General features: G+C 32.2%; 1 protein-coding gene and 1 pseudogene across 3 annotated transcripts in view; one reads left to right on the plus strand and one right to left on the minus strand.

Moving 5' to 3' along the window:
• Window positions 1-26,470, plus strand: part of LOC143067214 (ribonucleases P/MRP protein subunit POP1-like) — a 54,496-nt pseudogene that overhangs the window by 26,577 nt on the left and 1,449 nt on the right.
• LOC143059895 (uncharacterized) overlaps window positions 1-26,470 on the minus strand; it is an 82,040-nt gene that overhangs the window by 9,424 nt on the left and 46,146 nt on the right. Inside the window, exon 1 of one of the 3 annotated variants that reach the window (XR_012973679.1) lies at window positions 2,812-2,951. The exons of 1 other annotated variant lie outside the window; for it this stretch is intronic. The gene's annotated coding sequence lies outside the window, so the exon portion shown is untranslated. Of the gene's footprint in view, window positions 1-2,811; window positions 2,952-26,470 lie in introns of those variants that run through there. One more of the 3 variants, XM_076233492.1, reaches the window with a different exon arrangement.

Genomic DNA, 26,470 nt, shown 5'->3' on the forward strand with positions numbered 1-26,470 from the left:
CTATACATATATGCCAGCTTGGAAGTTTAATATTTCACAAGTACTAAATTATTAGTTATAAATTCACAAGATCATCATCCTGCGTTTATATTCATATTTTTTAATGAATTTCTTTGTAAATTTGCCAATTAGAAGGATAGAAAATCGGACAAACAACTATCTTCTTTTTTAGATCAGACTTTGAACACAGGTGTTCACTGTGTCTGAACACACATGTTAATATTGTTAACACAAACGTTAAAACTTTGAACTCGTCTCTAAGCATGAACATATGACGTTAAAATATTGAACATTCAGTGTACAAATTTTGAACGCGTCCGGACGCGTCAGGCGTCAGGTATATTTACAGTGCAGAACAGGAGCAATTAAAGGATTTTAGATTGTCCGTCTGTCCCGCTTCAGGTTAAAGTTTTTTGGTCAAGGTAGTTTTTGATGAAGTTGATGTCCAATCAACTTGAAACTTAGTACACATGTTCCCTATGATATATTCTTTCTAATTTAACTCCAATTTCATGGTCCACTGATCATAGAAAATGATAGTGCGATTAGGGCATCCGTGTACTTAAATGGACACATTCTTGTTTGTACATTTATTAGGCCGTTAGTTTTTCTTGTTTTTCTTGTTTTACATTAGTTATTTCAGGGCCTTCTATAGCTGACTATTCGGTATGGGCTTTGCTCATTGTTGAAGGCTGTACAGTGACCTATAGCTGTTAATTCCTGTGTCATTTGGTCTCTTGTGGAGAGCTGTCTCATTGGCAATCATACCACATCTTCTTTTTTATCCATTATGTGCCTGTCCCAAGTCAGGAGTCTGTGATTCAGTTGTTGTTGTTGGTTTTTGTCTGTCCTATTTGTTTTTCGTAAATTGGATTGTATGAATTATAATGTGAGTTTGACTAAAACCCAAAGTATGGTTAACAATTCATAGATAATCTGCTGTTTTTGGTGGGGTTTGATTTGCCAAGTCTTTAGTTTCCTATGTTGCATTTTGTCTTTTGGTCATGTTTTTTTTTGTCACTTGGTTTTCTACTTCTGATTTCTGAATGTCCCTTCAGTATCTTTTACTTCTCTTTAGATATAGTTATTTTTTAATACGAGAGTTGTTTTCCATCCATTTGATGTGTTCAAGCTTTTGACTTTGGCCATTTGATATGGAACTTTCATTTGGTATTTTCCTTGGAGTAACTGATTCATAGCTCAATATTTGTAAAAAAAAAAATTAAAACAACAAAGCTTAAATTGGAATGAACTTAGTCTTGATATCTTTTATAGAGCCAAAATAAAACGCTGCAACCAATCAAAATGCTACAGAAGAAGGGGGTAAAATTATCAATAGCAATTAATTTTAAGAAACATAAATAAATCATGTAAAGGGACATTTGCTTTTAAACTGTTGTGATAATAGCACTTGTTATCTCCTTTATGGAATTAAAGTTTGATAATCCAGCTTACTTGACCACAGAATCATGCATTGATAAAAATTAAAAACAATCTGAAGTAGAGCAAATTGTTACAAAGTTAAAAATGCTTAAGGATGTATTCTTCTGACTTTTCTGTCTCGTTCAGTCTCGTTGAAATCTCGTTCTTGAATTATTTCCAAAAAATGTGATACAAGTGGAAAATATCAATGAATTTTTAAAATATGATAATCAAACATAACTCTGTGAAAAAATTGTGTATTTACAATGAACGGTTTTTGAGTAATCCAACCAATCAAGTCAGTATTTTTAGCCAAAATTTGAGAAAATGGGTGAGGGATACAAAAAATGATTTAACAAGAATCATGTACATCCCATATCATTTTGGTCTTTTCAAATTTCTTATATATAAAATTGAGAAAGGAAATGGTGAATATGTCAAAGCGACAACCACCCGACCATAGAGCAAACAACAGCCGAAGGCAACCAATGGGTCTTCAATGTAGCGAGGATTCCCGCACCCGTAGGTGTCCTTCAGCTGGCCTCTAAAATATGCATAATAGTACAGTGATAATGGACGTCATACTAAACTCCGAATTATACACAAGAAACTAAAATTTAAAATCATACAAGACTAACAAAGGCCAGAGGCTCCTGACTTGGGACAGGCGCAAAATTGCGGCGGGGTTAAACATGTTTATGAGATCTCAACCCTCCCCCTATACCTCTAGCCAATGTATGTTTTCAATCATTTATAACAAAAAAGTTGAAATAATATGCATTTTGTTCTTAAAACTGAGAAAAATAACAAAAAATAGAAAATTGACAGTATGGAAAATTTTACACAAAAAAGCGACAAAATATGATAAAACTTTCTTATATTAACACCTACCTGTAGTTTTTTTAAGTAAAATTTATTCAGATTGGTCCACTTCATCTTTATAGAAAGTATGAAAAAAAGTTTAATTGTGGAACTTTAATTTTTTTTACGACAATAGCCCAAAAATAGGTAAAAGTCGATGAAAAATGGGAAAATCATCAAAATTGGGCATTTTCAAAGGGCCGTAGCAAAAAAAAGAAGTGCACCACCATATGATTTTTTCTTCACCAATTATTTTGTTACAGTCTTTTAAACCCAAAAATCGGGTTAAGAAAAAAAGTTTAATTGTAGAAATGTTTGGCTCCTCAGAGGTGTACATCCTTAATAGGTTTTATTGAGATAAAGGGGTTATTCTTGATATTAGGCACAGATACTAGGTGAGCACTACAGGTTCTATGGAGTCTTTAACACAGGGAACTCTTCTGCAGTTAATACCAACCAAAATATTGAATAGAATAGTTAAGATTTTCGTTTTAAATTTAAAGAAAAGAGTAATTTTACAACAAGTACCTTTTGCTGTTGTTATGACTTCAGCTGTGTGTAGACTATGGAAATTTATTTTCTTCGCTGTTTCTCAAATTGCTAACCAACCAGGAAAGTAATTAGGACATGTTTATACCTGATTTGGGTTATTTAAATATTTAAATGACACAGAATATACCTGACCGGAATAATAAGTAAAATCGATACCTGTTGTTAATAATTGACTATTTTTAGAGAGATTTAAATTTTATGCTAGACTATATAACAATCGTTCTAGATATAAAATCATTTCTGATGGTTAATTTAAATGCATAAACAATCTTTTTAAAAATCTTCTCCTCCGAAACTATTATACCAGTTTAATTTTATTCTGGTCCCTGAAAAACATTGCCTCCATGGCTAAAAATAGAACATTTAAAGGGTAAAATGCAAATATTGTTTCTATCGTGAAAACCATACTGTAAAGAAAATTATACTGACAGGACAAAAATGTTCGAAATGGAAAGATCTATATATTAAGATTTTAATACTTTCTATTTTCACCAAAATTATCAGATGGCTATTTAAATGATTTTAAATGAATTTCTGTTTGTGCCTGTTATCTTAAAAATCATATTAATCAAGTTTAAACTGTTAATGTGAATGATCAGCAATACAACAAAAATTAAAATATTACAGAAACTATTGGATGACTCCCTAAGGAGTTCTTGCCCTTTTTAAAAAGACCTTTTTTTACTGAAATTAGTTTTTTGTATATTATCTCAAAAGCTTTATCAGATAGATTGAAACTGTAAACTGCACAAATCATAAGCAATAGTAGATCTTCTTAACTGGCAATACAACCTCCTTGAGAAGTTATTGAGTATTTCTTTTGCCATTTTTACATTGTTTCAAAGATATTAGAACTACCATGAAACTACTGAAAAATATATATAGTTAACAGAATCTTGCAATTTTATCAAATTTTTTTCACACAATTTGCAAATTTGCATTGTATATTTAAAAAGTCTTTGTCTTTTAAATAACAATTTTCTTTTTAAGGTCTTACTTTTGGAGCTCGATCTAATATGCATGGAACAAGAGAAGGCCATACATGTGTATACAAATATGACAAATATCCTTATCATGCTATTGGCTGTGTGTCATATCTATGGAAACCAGAGACCAATCAAGATGACTATAATCTAATTAGTAGACAGTTGTGGATTTGGTGTCATCCATCATGTTACAATGAATTGTGGGAAGAGTTAAAAATCTGTTTTAAACCTGAAAATAGAAATTCAGACATTTCTGAATTACACCAGCAGACATTTTCATCAGGGGAGATAACTGTTATCTCATTGAAGGACACTTTAAATCGTCATCGCCTGATTGGTCCATCATCAAATCAGATTTTGTACCAGGTTTGCAAATATTCTAAAGAAAGAGGCAAGTGAGCAATGGTGGCAGAAATACTATCAGATTCCATCAAAAAGTCTGGCTTACACCCAACAAGGAGAATTTATTGAAAGTTTGGATAAAACACCTTCACCAGGAGAATATACTCCTCATTCTGTGATAGGGATGACTGTAGGAGACCCTAGAATATCTAGACCAGATAGAAAAACTAAAGTAACAAACATCAAAGGTATGATGTGCAAATTTAAAAATAATTATCTCATGCCATGCTCTATGCTCATTATATATATATATAAAAAAAAAGAAGATGTGGTATGATTGATAATGAGACAACACTACGCAAGAGACCAAATGACACAGAAATGATCATTTTAACATGGTTAGGCTTTCTATTAGTCAGTATCTTTTAACTAAGCATCAGCAGTGTGTAAAATGTTGACAAATATAATGGGCATAAAGCATGGCATTATAGACTTATTACAATTCTAATAGGAAAATTTAGAACTTTTGTACTTCAAAGCATGCAGACCTGTAAGAAACATTCACACTATCCAACAGAGTCTAAATGAAGTGGAAGTCTACATACAGCCTGTGAAAATGATTAAAACCCATACCGTATAGTCAGCTATAAAAGGCTCTTACATGACAAAATGTAAACCAATTCAAAAGAAAAAAACAATAACCTCATTCATGATAAAACAATAAGTTCAAATTAAAATAAATTAAAAACAAATATGACCGACAAAAACCAATAGAAATCCACTGACATATAGGTTGCATTTCTGGAAATATAGACCATGCAATGCAGCTAAAACTATGCCTTGTTTCTTAAGAAATCATCCTAGAATGGAAAGTTGATATGCACTTCTAATTTATTCAGTGCCGCATATTTTCAACATTTATATGCCCCGAACTTGTTAAAGTTTATACTTTTAAATTCTGTACTACCTCTACTTTCACTTTTTGACTTCTTAAGAATTCAAACTTTCACCGCAATAATATGTTTTTAAAATAGTAACAGTCCCAAGAAATGTCTCTATGAGATGAAACATAGAGATCATATCTGGAAACCAGTACATCAACAAATCAAATTATCTATGAAAATTATGTATCTCCCCAAAGGAGGTGTGGTTTGAGAAACAGCTCGGCCTAGCCAAGATCAGATGTGCATTTCATATTGGGTCTATGTTATAGGCTTGTAAAGACAAAAAGATAAACTTTACATAAGTAATACATCTTTGAACTGAAGAAGAGAAAGTAGGGCTTCACAATGAATATCAAATATCATGTATAGGTGTTACCGTTTTGAAAAAAAACCCACTAAAATACACGCTGAAAATGGGCAAAATTACACGTTATGTTGTTTCATTTAAAATTTACCTGTTTTTATCAATTGATAGTTAATAAGTGAACTTAATTTGAACTACATTATTGGTTCACTGTTATAGACAATTTATTCTTCTTTCTTTTGCTGGTTGTTGCAACAAAAAATCTTCATGGTTACAAAGTTATGATAAAAAGTTGAATACTATGCGCTTGTTATGCAATTTTGTACTTTTGTTTTTAGCTTGCTCAGTGTAGTGATAAAAGAGAAAAATAAATCAAATTTATGCTATTATGTGTTTTGTTTTCTCTTCTAGTATATACATTATCAAAAACTACCTCATTTATCAAAATTGCAGTACCCTAGCTGGAGATATATGCCATTAAAGTTGGATATACAAATAAAGTGAAAAAATGTCTTGTCCGTAGACATGCATTCCCTAGTAAACTGGAAGCATAATTACATAAAGGTTGCATTGCTAAGTTCCTGTTCTTTTGTAGATATGAAAACACTACATTTGTACTAACATTTTTTGCTACCATCTATTAATAGAGGAAAAAATTCAAAAATATGTCAGAATGTCTTGTCCGTAGACACATGTCTTGTCCGTAGACATGTCTTTTTATCAATATTGCTTGGCTTTATGGGTCTTAATTAGTTCTATGTGTTGTTTAAACTTAGAAATATCTTATTTTTAATAAATAAATGGTAATTTAAGTGTTCTCAATTTTTGTAAAATTACTTTACAGCAGTGGATTTTAAAAAGTGTCAGATTATCAGTCATAAAAAGCATACCTTATTTTACTTCAATATTGTTTATTCCAGTTGATGCATACCTTAAAAGATTAACTAAATCAAATGAAGAAAAAGTATTTCTCTCTCTCTAACTCTGTCTTTTGCATTTCAGTATTAACAGCAGATGAGGAAGTGTCTACGGACAAGACACTTGTACATAACAAGTATTAAATTCAATTATTTGTCTGCTATGGAACTTAAATCTTATTTATAGGTGATGAAAGTTATTTATTCAAATTAAAACTCAGTATTTTCAACATGAATATAGTCACAATTAATTCTAACAGATTTTTTTTTTAACTGAAATTTGTCTTGTCCGTAGACATTACCACAATATATTTGTATCCAATTTCCTTGATTTCGGCCTAATTTGATAGGTAAATTGTATGTTATTTTTTTAAGAGAACACATTCAACTATGTCAAAATTGAGTTTTAATAATAGTTTGATTGTTTTAAGCAGTCAGATATATGGATTTCAGTTAAAAGAATGTCTTCAGTTTGGCTAAATCAATAAATTATTGAGATATATGTAAAGAATTATGGTTACATTTTTATATTTTCCAAAATTTTAAAAACACAGCTTAAAATATAATTAGTAACTTTTAATCTGAACTTTAACAATCATCTTTGAAAGCATTTAATTGAATATCAATAAAATGTCTTGTCCGTAGACATTATCAAAATGTATTTGTTTCCATTTTCCTCGAAGTTAAGCATCATTTGATAGATAAACCTGATAAAATGTATGGTTTTTTTTTCAAGAGAACACTTTCAGCTTTATCAAAATTAGGTTTTAATAATGCATTTCATTAAATATGAATACAATGTCTTGTCCGTAGACAAAACATATAAATTGTATTGCTAAGTTTGATTGTTTATTGTAAGAATATGCATCAAGTTATTTTAATGTTCTATACACCAAAAGAAAGGGTTTTTTTTGGAAGTTTTGTTATTTATAGATAATTTTAGATACAGTTTTATCAGATAAGATTAATGATCAAAGAAAGCTACTGTTGTTTGAAATAACTGTGAGTTAAACATGTTCTTGTCATTTTTTTTTCAATTAAAATGTTTGATATTCAATAATTCTAAACATATTTTGTTGTCTTTGTCATTGACCTAAAATCTGACACTGGTGACCATGTCTTGAAGCCAACCATTAAAGAAAATTATACAGTTTTTAAACACCATTTATTTAATAAAAATATTAAATATTTCTTCCAAAAACTGCATGTAATTATATAAATGCTTCCAGTGTTAGCCTAACGATAGCAATTTTTCATAATTTAAACCATTTTTGAACCAAAATATCAAAAGAGTTTTTCCCTGAGGTGATACTCATTTTTGACTTCATGTGAAACACAAAATGCATATCTGATCTTGGCTAGGCCGAGCTGTAATTTACAAAGTGCAACCTATACTAAGGCTCCTTTCTTGTGATACATGTGATAGATAGGCTGGATAATAAGCAATTTTCTGAAGTGTTTTTCTGAATTCTAGAGATTTTTTACTGCCAAAGCAGCATGCTCTTTTTATTCCTAGGAAAATATTTTGTCATCAAATTACTTATTTTTTTCTTTAATAAAAGACAAAATGTTCTTTTTACCTTGGTTTACTACTCAGGAATAAAAAAAGATGAAATGTCACAGTGGCAAAGTGTTTTATATTTAAAAGAAGAATTTTAAAAAAGTGGAAATTTAATACATTTTTATAAGACCGCAAAATTTTTAATTTTTCGTCGTATATTGCTATCACGTTGGCGTCGTCGTCCGTCGTCGTCCGAATACTTTTAGTTTTCGCACTCTAACTTTAGTAAAAGTGAATAGAATTCTATGAAATTTTAACACAAGGTTTATGACCACAAAAGGAAGGTTGGTATTGATTTTGGGAGTTTTGGTCCCAACATTTTAGGAATTAGGGGCCAAAAAGGGCCCAAATAAGCATTTTCTTGGTTTTCGCACTATAACTTTAGTTTAAGTAAATAGAAATCTATGAAATTTTGACACAAGGTTTATGACCACTAAAGGAAGGTTGGGATTGATTTTGGGAGTTTTGGTCCCAACATTTTAGGAATTAGGGCCAAAAAGGGCCCAAATAAGCATTTTCTTGGTTTTCGCACTATTACTTTAGTTTAAGTAAATAGAAATCTATGAAATTTTAACACAAGGTTTATGACCACTAAAGGAAGGTTGGGATTGATTTTGGGAGTTGAGGTCTGAACAGTTTAGGAATAAGGGGCCAAAAAGGGGCCCAAGTAAGCCTTATTCTTGGTTTTCGCACCATCACTTTAGTATAAGTAAATAGAAATCTATGAAATTTAAACACAAGGTTCATGACCACTAAAGGAAGGTTTGGTTTGATTTTGGGAGTTTTGGTCCCAACAGTTTAGGAATAAGGGGCCCAAAGGGTCCAAAATTGAACTTTGTTTGATTTCATCAAAAATTGAAAAATTGGGGTTCTTTGATATGCCGAATCTAACTGTGTATGTAGATTCTTAATTTTTGGTCCCGTTTTCAAATTGGTCTACATTAAGGTCCAAAGGGTCCAAAATTAAACTTAGTTTGATTTTAACAAAAATTGAATCCTTGGGGTTCTTTGATATGCTGAATCTAAAAATGTACTTAGATTTTTGATTATTGGCCCAGTTTTCAAGTTGGTCCAAATCGGGGTCCAAAATTAAACTTTGTTTGATTTCATCAAAAATTGAATAATTGGGGTTCTTTGATATGCCAAATCTAACTGTGTATGTAGATTCTTAATTTTTAGTCCTGTTTTCAAATTGGTCTACATTAAAGTCCAAAGGGTCCAAAATTAAACTAAGTTTGATTTTAACAAAAATTGAATCCTTGGGGTTCTTTGATATGCTGAATCTAAAAATGTACTTAGATTTTTGATTATTGGCCCAGTTTTCAAGTTGGTCCAAATCGGGGTCCAAAATTAAACTTTGTTTGATTTCATCAAAAATTGAATAATTGGGGTTCTTTGATATGCCAAATCTAACTGTGTATGTAGATTCTTAATTTTTAGTCCTGTTTTCAAATTGGTCTGCATTAAAGTCCAAAGGGTCCAAAATTAAACTAAGTTTGATTTTAACAAAAATTGAATCCTTGGGGTTCTTTGATATGCTGAATCTAAATGTACATAGATTTTTGATTATTGGCCCAGTTTTCAAGTTGGTTCAAATCAGGATCCAAAATTATTATATAAAGTATTGTGCAATAGCAAGAAATTTTGAATTGCACAGTATTCAGCAATAGCAAGAAATCTTCAATTGCACAGTATTGTGCAATAGCAAGAAATTTTCAATTGCTCAGTATTGCGCAATAGCAAGAAATCTGCAATTGCACAGTATTGTGCAATAGCAAATATTTTCAATTGCACAGTATTGCACAATAGCAAGAAATATCTAATTGCACAATATTGTGCAATAGCAAGAAATTTTCAATTGATTGGAGTTATCTTTCTTTGTCCAGAATAGTAGTTAAATCAACTTAAATCATTGTTTTATACAATATACAATGTATATTCACTTTTACTACCAACTGATAAATTAAAACAATCTTTACCATTCAGTGATAACAAGCACCTTTTGTTACATTTTAATATTTTATGATGTATTTAAATGAGTAGTTATTGTTGCAAACTCCATAAGAAATTTGAGTTGAGATCAGTTTTGGAAAAAGGGAAAGGGGATGTGAAAAAAAAAATGGGGGGGGAGGGGTTAAATTTTTCTCATTTCAGATTTCATAAATAAAAAGAAAATTTCTTTAAACATTTTTTTGAGAGGATTAATATTCAACAGCATAGTGAATTGCTCAAAGGCAAAAAAAAAATATTTTAAGTTCATTAGACCACATTCATTCTGTGTCAGAAACCTATGTTTTGTCAACTATTTAATCACAATCCAAATTTAGAGCTGAATCCAGCTTGAATGTTGTGTCCATACTTGCCCCAACCGTTCAGGGTTCAACCTCTGCGGTCGTATAAAGCTGCGCCCTGTGGAGCATCTGGTTCAATCTTCATTTACCAAATTCATAACAACTATAGGCATACAACATATAAACTACACACAGTATACATAGATAGCAGAAGGTAATGTGTGAAACATATTACAACATGTTAGATCTTAATTTTTGTGCACGAAATATAAATTTTCCCAAGTTACATATTTCTCTAAGATTATAAGAACTCATTAATTGTACATATTTATACATAGAAGGTTTTCTCCAATAATATGGTTTGATAAAATAAGATCTAAGACCTTGATAAGTAGGACATTTTAAAATGAAATGCATCTCATCTTCAATGTCATTTTTACAAAAACTACATAGTCTATTGCTTCTTGGAATTGCAGAATAGCGTCCACATTCTATAGCTTAATCATGACTACCAAGTCTTATTTTGGTAATACATGTCTTATAATTAATAGGTATTGGTTTACATAAATAATATTGTTAACAAAAATTTTGAACCATATATCTATAACTTGTACATTTAACTAAATTATTCATTTGGCTGTCAAAATCTTGCTTCATACAATCAAACAGGCGTTGTTTAATTATCAAGTAAAAAGTACTAGAGAGCTTAATATCTAAAAATAGACCTTGATTATACCAAATATCACCTAAACCTATACTAAGCAACTCATTTCAATACGCCCGTTTACGGGACGTATTATGGTATACCGTTGTCCGTCTGTCGTCAACATGTCGGACATTAACTCAAAAACGCTTTAACCAATTTGCATAAACTTTGGTGAATTGTTTATATCTATTGACGTGAGCTCCTTTTCGTTTTTTGTAAACTTTAGATTATACGCTTCCTAGTTATGGGTTTTTTTTTTCATTAAAAAAGGGGGATTTTCCAGTTTTCGGACAATAACTCAAGAATGCTTTCACCAACTTGCAAGAAATTGTGGTGAATTGTTTATATCTATTGACATGAGCTTCCTTTCGATTTGATGAAATTTTAGATTTTACGTTTCCGAGTTACAGGGTTTTATTCATTAAAAAAGGGGGGATTTTCCAGTTTTCCGACAATAACTCAAAAATGCTGTCAGCAATTCTCATGAAACTTTGGTGAATTGTTTATATCAATTGATGTAAGCTCCCTTTTGATTTCCATAAATTTCTAATATGACATTGAGAACTTATTAAACTTTATTTGTTTATAGTCTGACAACAGATTTACTAAGTATTGCGCAACAGCACAGTGTATTGCACAACAGCAAGAAATCTTTAATTGAATATAAATTCAATTCATATAACCAATTTCAAGTTCTTTGACTACATTTATTCAGAATCCTATAATATGTCAAATATTTAATTACAATCCAAATTCAGACCTGTATCAAGCTTGAATATTGTGTCCATTTTGCCGAAACTGTTCAGGGTTGGACCTCTGCAAGCGTATCCAGCTGTGCTCAGCGAAGCAGTTTATTAATAAATACAACCAATTTGTCTCATTATTTGGACATTTTTGTAAATCATCATATAAAAAACAGTAACAGTTTTTCAAAATACAATTTGTGGTACATAATAACTTAAACCATTATTTAAAAATGCAACATTTTCTGGTGTGCACTAAAGGCATTCTACCTAGCTCATAGTACACCATGACATTACTAGTAGAGCTTTTTACTTTCATAATATTTTTACAATAGCCAAGATGTATCCTTTCTATAGCTGGTGCCTTATGAGCACCCTAAATTTCACAACCATAACAAAGTACACTGTTTATATAAGTATCAAAAAGCGAAAGTAAACACAGCTTTTGTACCCTGTTCTGAGAGTTTCTGCTGTAACACATTATATTTACCATTAAAATTTAACAAACTACCAAGATAACTTAACTTATCTACAACTTCTATTTCCTGGTTATTATAATACCATTTTTCATTGTCATGTATTTTCCCACCCTTTCTAAAAACAACAATTTTCGTTTTAGCTATGTTCTCACTAAGTGACCATTTGGAGGTATAATCATACAAAGTATCAAGTAACGTTTGTAATCCAGATACAGTTTCTGAAATAATAACCATATTGTCAGCGTACATTGATAAAAATAAATTTAGTTCCTTCACCTCATAAGGAATAGAGTCACTATTTATAAAAGCCATTTCACAATTATTGACATACATTGAAAAAAATATAGGTGATAATACTTCACCTTGCATCAAAACTACTTCATTAGTAAAATAATCAGAACTGAACCCATCAACAATTACACAAGAACTGACATTAGAATACATTGCATTAATAACCATTAAAAATTTACCCTGAATACCAATTTTTGATAGTTTATACCATAACATATATCTTTGAACAGTGTCAAAAGCTTTCGTGTAGTCTACAAAACAACCATATAAACGATTTGTGGCTGATAAAGATTTGAAAATTAATGATGTAAGAGCAAAAATAGCATCTACTGTACCAAGACTGGGGCGAAAGCCGAACTGGGCATCGGTCACAATATCAAACGTTTCCGACCAGTCTATTAAACTTTGATTAAGAAAGGACGAAAATAACTTTCCAAAATTACTGACTAAACTAATCCCTCTGTAGTTGTTAGGATCAAGCACACTGACCTTCTTGAAGATAGGTATAAGTATGGCTTAAGCCCAATCAGTAGGGAAAATTCCGGACTGTAAAATTCCATTAAAAATGTACAGTAATACGGGCATAAGCACATCCTTGTATTCAATAAAATATTCTTTAAGAATTCCATCAACGCCATGACTTTTATCACGTTTAAGGTAATGAATAGCTTTCAAAATGTCATTTTCTGTAATTTCTCTATCAAGTTCCTCATAGACGCATTCACCATCAGTATTATGAGATAAGCTGTCGTCCAATACAGCATGTGTCTGATGAGCACAATGACTTAAAATGTTCATGGAACAACTTTAATGGTACAGCATGTTTAGGAGACACTTTCCTTGTAAATTTCTTGTAAAATAATTTAGGGTTTGTAAGTCTCATTATGTCCAACATGTTTCCTTTAGTGCACATATATTCACGTTTCAAGCGACGTTCATAATTGCATTTTAGTTTTAAAACTCCACAAAAAGTTTAGTTAGATGATTTATTTAACCTATGATTCTCTTTCAGATGTTGACACGGATAATACACTATGTTATGATAAACTGGTTCCTGATGTGTCTATGTCAGCTTTGTGGAACTCAGACATCAGACAGGAAGTAAAAACAACCAAAATGTCAGACCAAAAACTCAATGAGTTAAAATCAGACATAATGATCCCAGGTTTGTTTTGATAGTTATATTTATTGAATAAATAAGGAATCTACAGAAACTTACATAACAAATGAATATGTAACACTGTATTCACATGAGATACAAATCAGATTACATGTCCAACTAACTTACAGGGACTGAGGAGTTGTCATTTCAAATGAAGAATAAAGAATACAAAACAAACCAGTGACATTCAGATAAATAGTAACTGATTAAGTTTTTGACTTGAGACAGGCATGAGTAAAAATGGGTTAAAACTAGTGTTGATTTTCTCCAGTGTTAGCTTTTGCCATCACTTTTGAATCAAATCTGTCAAGACAACTCCTTATAAGAGTTAATGACATGTTTTGCCAATTATCTTTAAACTGAAATAAGAGAGAAAAGTTAAATACCAAAAATAGTCAGCATATCAAGATCTAATTGAAGATGCTGAAATTGTTAGTCAACACCTTCTTCTTCTTGCTCAACACAAGAGATGGGATCCTAAATTAAAAGTTAGCTAAGAGTTATTGCCCCTTAATGAATATGTTTAACAATTTGACTGTATGTGAAAAAAAGATTTTAAACAACAATTCAATAAATATTACAGTACATAATGTTGATATACATTATTTGTTTATGACAAAGAAGGGTTTGGCAAAGTTTTGACAGTTCCCTGAAATACATAAGAGCAACTTGACATGATATCATATGGACCAATATTCTTGTTTTTGTGCTTGGTCCATAAAAGGGTGAATGTGCAGGAATAACTGTTTTCTGCATTAATAATTATGTAGCATTTTTATGCATGTTGTGTGTCCAATAACTATACCACACAGCCAGCATTTGATCTTTTTTTTTTAAAACAGTTTAAATTATACAGTTTTACAGTTTATGGTGTGAAAATGATGCTTAATGAATGTGTATGTAACAGCTACTAAGTTGCTGATATTTTGTTTGAATTAGGTTCATTGGCAGATTTAGGGATAGAAGAGTCAAGGGTACCAGTAATCCTTGTACAGAGACCAGGAACCAGTGGTAACTATGGGTCAGGATGGGATGTGATACTCCCACAGAATTGGAGCATGGCTTTCTGGTTAACATTTATATACCATGGAGCTAGAGCTGCTGGGTCCAGAGATTTGGAAAGTCTAGCATTCGAGCAGAGTACAACTTATTATCCTAATGATTTTCCAGATACATCAGCTGGATCTATACATGAACAAAAATCAGCAGAAAAGCTGAAAAATAAATTTGATAAAAGACCCGCAGCAAAGCGATGCAACTATGTTAAACTTGGTATAGCAGCTCCTTTCTTATATCCATGGAAAGAACTCACAAGAAGTTGGAATGATGGGTCTATAGAGAATATATATGTTCTTAGAGACAGAAAATCTCTAAAAGTATTAAGCCAAGTGTTCAATGCAAATAATAAATCAATCAATCAGCAATACCCAAATAAACAATGGCAGAAGACAATACATTGTAAACTTGAAATCACCAATCAATTAGAATCAGTGTTTGAGGAACACAAATCTTCTCTTGTACATGTGGAGTTGACAATGTTGCTAAGAGGGGTACCAGATGAACACGCTATGATCTGTATCCCAGTTGATAAAGATATTGAACTGTTACAAAAAGATAAGACCTATTCAGGTCCTAAGGAACCAGTTCACAAAGACAAAAACAAAACTCAAAAACAGAAAAATATGACACAATCTTTAACAGAATTAAAATCTGTCGACTCAGCATCATGCATCAGGAAATCATGTAGTAGAGAAATAATTGGGTTTGTTAACCATGGAGGATTTTCTTTAGGATCAGGAAATGGGCGTGGACAGGGTTTTTGTACAACAAAAGGACTTCAGTATTTATCACAGCATACTTCTCCTTTCTATGTACTTGTCAGAAATCCCTCGTCTTACCAATATAGATTTGCTTACATAAATATAATATAAAGCTGAAGTCTTGTCTTTTCTTTTCTCATGGTTGAATAGGCATGTATACTGTGATTCATTTAAAGACTTTAACAATGTTATTTCAAAAGTTGTAATAATTGATAGGCTATAACAAGGTTAAAGTAGCACAAGGCCTGAGATATTTCATAGTGCATTTCTTTTAGACTATAAACTCAAACTAAAAAAAAATCGCACCTGGTTTATCTCAAAAAGATTTTTACACTTTTGGGACAAACAATATCAAAATTATAGAAAAGTCTACCAGCTCTAACTCAAAATATGTACAATTCTATGTTAAGTTATTATTTAGTTAGACAGCTTCAGACATACTAATTTTTATATGACCGCAAAAAAATTTGCGGTCGTATATTGGTATCACGTCATTGTTGTCGTCCGAAGACATTTGGTTTCCGGACAATAACTTTAGTATAAGTAAATAGAAAACTAGATTATTTAAACACAAGGTTTATAAACACAAAAGGAAGGTTGGGATGGATTTTGAAGGGTAATGGTCCCAATAGTTTAGGAATTAGGGGCCAAAAAGGGGCCAAAATAAGCATTTTTCTAGTTTCCAGACAATAACTTGTGGAACGTTGTATCGATCTCCCTGAAATTATACCACAAGTTTCCATACCACAAAGGGATGGTTAGGATTGGCTTTTGGGGGATATGGCTCAAACCGTTTAGGAATTAGGATTAAAAAAAAGGGGAAAAACAAGGGTTTCCTGGTTAATGGACAATTACTTATAATAAGTACAATATATAGTTTAAAAGTTGTGTCCGATGACCTCACTTCCCAATCAACTTGGCTGACATGGCTAAAAATAGAACATAGGGGTAAAATGTAGCTTTTGGCGTATATCTCTGAAACCAAAGCATTTAAAGCTCTGAAACTAAAGCATTTAGAGCAAATCTGACAATAGGTTAAAATGTTCATCAGGTTGAGATTTTCAAACAAATCAGCAATCTGTTGTTGGGTTGCTGCCCCTGAATTAGTAATTTTAAGAATATTTTGCAGTTTTTGGTTATTATCTTGAATATTATAGATAAAGATAAAATTTTAACAGCAATAATGTTTAGCAAAGTAAGATCTACAAATAAGTCAACAGAACCAAATTGTCAATTGACCCCTTAAGGAGTTATTGCCCTTTAAAGTCAATTTTAACAATTTTTCGTAAATTTTTCTTATCTTTTACAAAAATCTTCTCTGAAACTACAGAGACAAATTTGCCCAAACTTGGCCACAATCATAGTTTAAAAAATGTGTCTGATGACCCCGCCTGCCAACAACATGGCCAACATTGCTTAATATAGAACTTAGGGGTAAAATGCAGTTTTTGGCTTATAACTCTGAAACTAAAGCAAAAGTATATAAATGGTTGCATTATTGTATGCATCAATTGTAAACAAAAATATCAGGTGAGCAACACAGACTCCTTGGAGCCTCTAGTTGTTGAAAGTCTTAACATGGTTTAAGGTTTGCACCTTTGCATAGGAACTATTTTGTTTTAAATATGTACTACTTTCCTGTATTCTTTTACGACCGGATCTGATTAGGTGGTGTTACATCTGACAAAGTCTATCCAAATTATTTTTACAAAAAATTCCGCTCAAGCTGTGCTAGAGTCCGTCTTAAACTTGCAGTGAGATGAGAGAGTTTTTGCTCCGTGTTGAAGGTCTCACTGTGACTTTGAGATGAAGAACAGCAATAAAAGCTTGTGTTTTTTTTTGTTGTGCATGTACTGATTTTATGTCATGGATGGATACCTCATATCCTTTGTTTTTCTATTGAAGATAAAGATTTACTACAAGTATCACATATTTTAAAGATCAATGACCTATTGCTTATAGTTTAAGAAAAACCAACCAAAACACAAAAACTTAACACTGAGCAATGGAGTGTGAAATTGAGGTCAAGGTCAAATAAAACCTGCGCGACTGATAATAGATCACAAAATATTTTCATACATTTTTGAATGAACCATTGAACCATGAAAATGAGGTTAAGATCAGATGACACCTGCCAGCTAGAAATTTACACCTTACAATCTTTCCATACACCAAATATAGTAGACCTATTGCATACAGTATAAGAAAAACAGACCAAAACACAAAAACTTGACACTGAGCAATGAACTGTGAAAATGAGGTCAAGGTCAAGTAAAACCTGCGCAACTGACATATAGATCATAAAATATTTCCATACACCAAATGTAGTTGGCCTATCTCATATAGTATTAGAAAAAAAGACCAAAACTCAAAACTTAACTATAACCACTGAACCATGAAAATGAGGTCAAGGTCAGATGACACCTGTCAGTTGGGCATGTACAACTTAGTCCTTCCATACACCAAATATACTAGACTTATTGCTTATAGTATCTGAGATATGGACTTGACCACCAAACTTAACCTTGTTCACTACTCCATGAAATGAGGTCGAGGTCAAATTAAAACTCTGACAGGCATGAGGACCTTACAAGGTACGCACATATCAAATGTAGTTATCCTATTACCCATAATAAGAGAGAATTTAACATTACAAAAAATCTTAACTTTTTTTTCAAGTAGACACAAAACCATGAAAATGAGGTCAAGGACATTGGACATGTGACTGACGGAAACTTCGTAACATGAGGCACCTATGTACAAAGTATGAAGCTTCCAACTTCTAAAATATAAAGCTTTTAAAAGTAAGCTAACGCAGCCGCCACCAGATCACTATCCCTATGTCGAGCTTTCTGCGACAAAAGTCGCAGGCTCGACAAAAATTAAACATTGACCAATGAACCATAAAAATAAGGTCAAAGGTCACATGATACCTGTCAGACAGACATTTACACCTGACAATTATTCCATGCACAAAATATAGCTGATCTATTGATATAACTGTTTTTGAAAACACGATCAGAACATAAAAACTTAACATTGACCAATGAACAAGATGAACCATGAAATTGAGGTCAAGTTCAGATTAAACCGGCTAGACCAACATTTGCATTGTATAATCATTCCATACACAAAATAAAGTAGTACTTGATAAACAGACCAAAACACCAAAACTTAACATTGACCAATTAACCATGAAAATAAGGTCAAGGTCAGATTCTACCATCTAAACCAACATGTACACCTTACAATCATTCAATCCATTAAATATAGCTGACCTATTGCTGACAGTACTTGAAAAACAGACCAAAACACAAACTTAACATTGAGCAATGCACCATGAAAATGAAGTTAAGGTCAGATAAAACATGCCAGACTGACATGTACCCATTACAATCATTCCATACACCAAATATAATTGCCATACTGCTCTTAGTATCTGAGAAATGGACCTAATCACATAACTTTAACCTTGATCACTGAAATGAGGTCGAGGTCAGGTGAACCCCGTCTGACAGACATGTAGAGTAGACGTTGCAAGGAACCCTTATACCAAATGTAGTTTTTCTATCCTTTCTATAGCTGGTGCCTTGTGAGCACCCCAAATTTCACAACCATAACAAAGTACACTGTTTATATCAGTATCAAAAAGTGAAAGTAAAGGTACAAAATTCAAATATATATCTTTTACATTTCTCCTTAAGGCAAACACAGCTTTTCTACCCTGTTCTGAGAGTTTCTGCTGTAACACATTATATTTACCATTAAAATTTAACAAACTACCAAGATTACTAAACTTATCTACAACTTCAATATTTGGTTATTATAATACCATTTTTCATTGTCATGTATTTTCCCACCCTTTCTAAAAACAACAATTTTCGTTTTAGCTATGTTCACACTAAGGGACCGTTTGGAGGTATAATCATACAAAGTATCAAGTAACGTTTGTAATCCAGATACAGTTTCTGAAATAATAACCATATTGTCAGCGTACATTAATAAAAATAAATGTAGTTCCTTAACCTCATAAGGAATAGAGTCACTATTTATAAAAGCCATTTCACAATCGTTGACATACGAGGGCCCTCATGGGGTTTTTGATTATGTGATTACTTGGCCGTTTTTTTAATGATTATTTGATTATTAAGCCAAATATTTCATGATTATTTGATTACCTAGGACTGTATTTTTAGTTTATGATTATTTGATTACTAAAGATAAGCAAATATTTAATGATTATGTGATTATATTGGCAAAAAAATGGTGATTATGTGATTACTAAGACCCCCCCATGAGGGGCCTCACATACATTGAAAAAAATATAGGTTATAATACTTCACCTTGCATCAAACCTACTTCATTAGTAAAATAATCAGAATTGAACCCATCAACACTTACACAAGAACTGACATTAGAATACATTGCATTAATTACCATTAAAAGTTTACCCTGAATACCAATTTTGATAGTTTATACCATAACATATATCTTTGAACAGTGTCAAAAGCTTTTGTGTAGTCTACAAAACAACAATATAAACGATTTGTGGCTGATAAAGATTTGAAAATTAATGATGTAAGAGCAAAAATAGCATCTACTGTACCCAGACCGGGGCGAAAGCCTAACTGGGCATCGGTCACAATATCAAATGTTTCCGACCAGTCTATTAAACATTGATTAAGAAAGGACGTAAATAACTTTTCAAAATTACTGACTAAACTAATCCCTCTGTAGTTGTTAGGATCAAGCACATTGCCCTTCTTGAAGATAGGTATAAGTATGGCTTTAGCCCAATCAGTAGGGAAAATTCCAGACTGTAAAATTCCATTAAAAATGTACAGTAATACGGGCATAAACACATCCTTGTATTTGTTGTACTGACTTTTCGTGCTGTGTCTGATGACTTTTAGCCCTGGTGTAAAACAAGAGAAAGTTCTTGTAAATATAGATGTTTATTTCTTGAAATCAGTAATCAAAGTCCGTTGAAAACATAAATTGTTTCCATGCGGGCGTGGTCACATGATCACTGATTTCTTAACTTTCTCCTGTTTTCACCAATCAAAAATTACCTTGTAAAGCTCCCTTGACCACAACCTATTTTCACTGGTTGGTCAATAATCGAGTCATGGTTGACAGGTGTTATTAACAATTTCACACATGAGTAATAGGAAAAGGTTGTTTAACAAAAGCCTTAATTTACATGTAAGGTCCATAATCCAAAGTCAATAATTTAGCGCTTACATGTCTCTTTGTTATCCGCCTTAATTACGTAATCTAAATATTAAAGTTGTATGGCATTCTTCTTTATCAAAAATTAACATTCCAAAAAAATAATGTAACTTACATAAGGAGAAATTTTAGAAATAAAATAAAAATTTAAACTTCAAAATACTTTAACTCAAATTGTAAAAATTGAATAATTTTCACTTTAGTTTGGTCTGTTATATCAAAATTTTGTCTTTGGCAATTCACAATTTTACTATAACAACTCTTCCTCAACCTCACTAAGCTTTGTCCCAAAGCTTGAATTTGAAACATCATCTGAACTGATAAAATAAGAATAATAATTATATATATATATATGTACATGTATAAAGAATGAAAGTAAGTATGATAAACATAATGTAAATATCATATAGAGTCAATGTTTATATAACACACTCATGTGAATGTAGTTTTGTGATCTAATGCCCATAAAATACTTAAGTTAAAAATTAAAAATACATATTTGTATGGTCATAATTGCAGATTTTCAATAAGACACTTCCAAAACTTCAAAGGGTGTATGTTTATACATTTGTAACGGGGAGGCACTGAGGTATTGCATGTTTGCAAATATGCATTTAATTAATATTGTCATTTTGCATTATGAGGAGGGATATTAACACTTCACACTAGAATATGTGTGTTTTAAAAAATAGCACTGATGCAGTTTTCCAATAATGAAAAATAAAGTAAACCAGGTGCTAGTGCAACAGAAAAGTCAAAGTACCAATAAATTTTCATATTAAAAGACAATATAAAAATATAAAAGTCAAATATAAAACATGAAAATGAAAGATTCATTGCATGCTCACTTCTTTCAAGCGCATGATCTGCGATCTCTGGTATAACCTAATCTAAAAATATGTTTAATATATCTGTGTTCTAAATCCTACAAAAAGAAATTAACTAAACATTAATACGCTCTAAACTCCTCCACTTTGGCTCTCGGTAACATTTCACTGAACACTTAACTTCATCATACATAACTATATTATTGAAATGGATTCTAGTTTCTCAGGACACTCAGTTGCTAAAATAAAAAAAAAAGTGATGATTAGTCGAATGAGCACGGCCGTACTCTAGCACTACTGACAACAAAACCCTGATGCATTCTGTTAGGTTTGACTTCACATCATAATTTGCCGATCAAATTTCTGAAATTAGAAAAAAAATGTTAATCAAAGGGTCAAATAAATAAAGAATGGTCCACTGCGCAGATTCGAAACTGGAGTTCAATCCTGATTATTTGAATGTAAGTGAGTTATTGCCATTAAAGCTTTATCTGTGTTATTTCAGTGAAATTTGTACAGTAATTTGTTTTCACCTATGGCCTCGTAAAATATTTTTTCTGTTTTCTCCTCCTTCCTCTCCTAGTTTTCCTTGTAAAATATTCTTGTATCAAGCCCTCTCCTATATTCTGTTTTGGTTCCCATGTCGGTTTGGAACCATCTTTCCATTTCACAAGAAAATATTGTATTCCTCTTGTTTTCCTGTTATTTAGTAGTTTCTCAACCTCATGAAACGTATCATCAATAACATTGTTCGGTTCATCTCCATTCTAACTGTTAGTATCTGAATCTGTACTGTCATCGTCTGCAATTTGATCATCTTGATCATTATCTGCAGGTTGGTTATTTTGCGCATCGGGTGGATTATCTGGAACTGGACGTTCTGGAGCTTGTGGCGGATTACGGTAATCAGTGGGATCCACATATTGCCTAAGATTGCTCACATTGACCATAGATTTGTGTTCCTTCTGGTCACTGCAGCGTCTTAATTTATATGTGAAATTCGGCCCACAGTCAGTTATGTAATAAGGACCATTAAATTCATCAACTAATTTTGGTGAACGACCGACAGGGACTACATGTTCTTTAAGTAAAACTTTATCTCTAAGCCTAAATTCTGGAATTTTGGTATTTTTGTCAAATCGTTCTTTCATTTTTGCTTGTTTAAGCTTAATATTTTCAGCAGCCAAATCTTGGGTAATTTTGAAGTTTGAAATTATTTCTTCTAAATGGTGTTTTGCATCTTTTGACAGATTGTCTTTTGGCAAAACAGATGCGTCAAAAGGTAAGTTCATCTCCTTGCCGAACACCATTGAGAAGGGAGAATACTCTGTTGATTGAGTTGATGGAGAATTTCTAAAAGCCATTAAAATACCAGGGAGTTTATTTGGCCAATTGTTTTGGTCCTTATCACTATAAGCTCTGACTGCCTGTATGAGTGTGCTATTGGTCCTTTCCACTAATCCATTTGTCTGTGGATGGTATGAACTTGTATGATGCCTTGTAATATTCAACATTTCACACAAAGCATTCACCAAATTCGATACAAAATTTCTACCAAGATCTGTAACTAGACACTTCATTGCACCGTAACGACTAATAATTTCACGAAATAAGACTTTTGCAACCTCAGAAGCTTCTTGAGTTTTCATAGGAAAGGCCTCACTCCATTTTGAAAAAGAATCTACTAAAAGCAACACATAAGAATAACCTTCATTAGTTTTACTAAGTTTCAAAAAATCCATATGCCATCTTTCAAAAGTTGTGTCAACTGGCAGAGGATTAAGAGGTGGTTTCTTACCCTTTGTATCTCTTTTAATTCTTTGACAGCGATCACATGATCGAATGTAGTTTTCAATACTTTGGTGCATTTTAGGCCAAAAGTACTTAAGACTCAAAGCATGACAAACATGTTCAATCCCAAGATGTGCACCACCTACGAAACTATCATGATAACTTAAAAGAGCGTCCTCTCTTAGAGCTTGAGTGAGACATAATTGTTTGATCCACTTTTCACCATTATCAACTCTGACTCTCTTCTGAAACCATTTATACAGAACATTATTACAGATAGAGTAATCTTGAGCAGATTTTTGAACTTTTGAACTCTGATCATTGTCTGCAGGAAGAATACCCTGAGTAAGAAATTTGTACATATTTCCAAAATCATGACAATTTTGTTGCAACTTTGCAATAGCAGGAAGGTTTGACAATTCTGGTCTGGAAATAACAGGATCTAATGGAGCAACCATAGTGTAATCATCATAAAAGAATTCCACTTGGATACTCTCAGAAGTCTTATCATTGCCACTAGCTTCTGTTCTAGTATTCACTTCAGATACCTTTACAGCTGCGACTTCATTTTCATCGTCAGGCTGTTCAGGATATGAGCGTCTACTGAGAGCATCAGCTACTTGATTGTTACAACCTTTCCTATACTTAATCTCAAAATTGTAATGCTGCAAATCCATTGCCCATCTTGTAAGTTTTCCTGTATTTGCCTTCTGATTCATGAGATATGTTAAAGCTTTGTGGTCAGTATATATAGTGAATTTGCCAGTAGCAAGATAAGTGTTAAATGTTTTTACACCTTGGACTACTGCATAACACTCTTTTTCAGTTGTATTCCAAACCTGTTCAGTTTTGGATAAACTTTTACCACCAAAAGCAATGACACGTTCTTTTCTCTGACTGTCTAATTGACCTAGAACAAAACCAATAGCTGAATTTGAAGCATCACAAGTCAGCATAAAGGGTTTATTCATGTCAGGGTAAGCCAGGACAGGAGGTGTTAGTAAAGCCTGTTTTAAATTGTCAAAAGCTACCTGACATTCCCTATTCCATTTAAAACTTCTTTCTCTTTCCTTCTTTAACAACCCATTTAAAGGAGTGGCAATCTTAGAATATGAATCAACAAATCGTCGATAATAATTGCACATTCCTAAAAATGAGCGAACCTGTTTTTGTCTTGTAGGGACAGGAAAAGTACTAATAGCTTTTGTCTTTTCAGGATCAACCTTGATACCTTCTTTTGAAATGATGTGCCCTAAGTATTTCACCTCTTTTGCTGCAAACACACATTTGCTTGGTTTCAATGTGAGATTTGCATCACGAAGACGAGTGAAAACTTGTTCTAGATGCGAAAGATGCTCTCCAAAACTCCTACTAAATACCAAAATATCATCCACATAAACTAAAACAAATTGCCAATTAAGACCACGTAAAACATTAGACATGAGCTGTTGAAAACTAATAGGAGCATTTTTAAGACCAAAAGGCATTCTGAGAAATTCCTAGACACCATTGCGAGTAATAAAAGCAGATTTATGTCTTGTTTCCTCGCCCATCTCGACTTGCCAAAATCCACTGTGAAGGTCGAGACAACTCAGAATTTGAGGCTGCACTTCACCAATCGTGTCAAATACGTTTTCTAGACGGGGAATTGGAAAGGACGAATTTTTTGTTTGAAGGTTCAATTTTCTAAAGTCCACACACAATCTGTACTGCTGAGGCTGACCAGGTGCAGTTTTCTTTTTCACTAATATAACAGGTGAATGATACTCACTAGTTGATTCTTTGATGATGTTGTTTTTCTTCATTTCTACCAAATGCTTTTCTGTTTCTTTGTGCATATGAGGAGACTGGTTATAGAATCCCATTTTGACTGGTCTGGAATCCCTAAAAGTTTCAATCCTGTGCTTGTACCTATTAGTAAAACCTAATTCAGATAAATTAGTAGCAAAAATATCTCTATAAGAAGCAAGAAATGTCTGCATTTTCTGTCTCTGTTCAAAACTTGAATCAGAAGTGCTGAAATCAAAATTTATAGGCTCCTTGACTTCCTTAGTTTGCTGTAAACTAGCTACAGATGGCATAGTTGTTATAGTAAAATTGTGAATTGCCAAAGACAAAATTTTAATATAACATATTCAATAAAATATTCGTTAAGAATTCCATCAACGCCATGACTTTTATCACGTTTAAGGCAACGAATAGCTTTCAAAATGTCATTTTCTGTAATTTCTCTATCAAGTTCCTCATAGACGCATTCACCATAAGTATTATGAAATAAGCTGTTGTCCAATACAGTATCTGTGTCTGATGAGCACAATGACTTAAAATGTTCATGGAACAACTTTGATGGTACAGCATGTTTAGGAGACGCTTTCCTTGTAAATGTCTTGTGAAATAATTTAGGGTTTGTAAGTCTCATTATGTCCAACATGTTTCCTTTAGTGCACATATATTCACGTTTCAAGCGACGTTCATAATTGCATTTTAGTTTTAAAACTCCACAAAAAGTTTAGTTACATGATTTATTCAAGGATTTGTATTACTATACAAATCCTTGATTTATTTAATCTATAATTTTTCTCTTTTTATTTCAGATGTTGACACGGATAATACACTATGTTATGATAAACTGGTTCCCGATGTGTTTATGTCAGCTTTGTGGAACTCAGACATCAGACAGGAAGTAAAAACAACCAAAATGTCAGACCAAAAACTTAATGAGTTAAAATCAGACATAATGATCCCAGGTTTGTTTTGATAGTTATATTTAGTGAATAAATAAGGAATCTACAGAAATAATCACTTACATAACAAATGAATATGTAACACTGTATTCACATGAGATACAAATCAGATTACATGTCCAACTAACTTACAGGGACTGAGAAGTTGTCATTTCAAATGAAGAATAAAGAATACAAAACAAACCAGTGACATTCAGATAAATAGTAACTGATTAAGTTTTTGACTTGAGACAGGCATGAGTAAAAATGGGTTAAAACTAGTGTTTAGCTTTCTTTCAGTGTTAGCTTTTGCCATCACTTTTGAATCAAATCTGTCAAGACAACTCCTTATAAGAGTTAATTAATGACATGTTTTGCCAATTATCTTAAAACTGAAATAAGAGAGAAAAGTTAAATACTAAAAATAGTCAGCATATCAAGATCTAATTTAAGATGCTGAAATTGTTAGTCAACACCTTCTTCTTCTTGCTCAACACAAGAGATGGGATCCTAAAT

This window comes from Mytilus galloprovincialis, chromosome 1, assembly GCF_965363235.1.
Source record: "Mytilus galloprovincialis chromosome 1, xbMytGall1.hap1.1, whole genome shotgun sequence".
Lineage (NCBI taxonomy): Eukaryota > Metazoa > Mollusca > Bivalvia > Mytilida > Mytilidae > Mytilus > Mytilus galloprovincialis.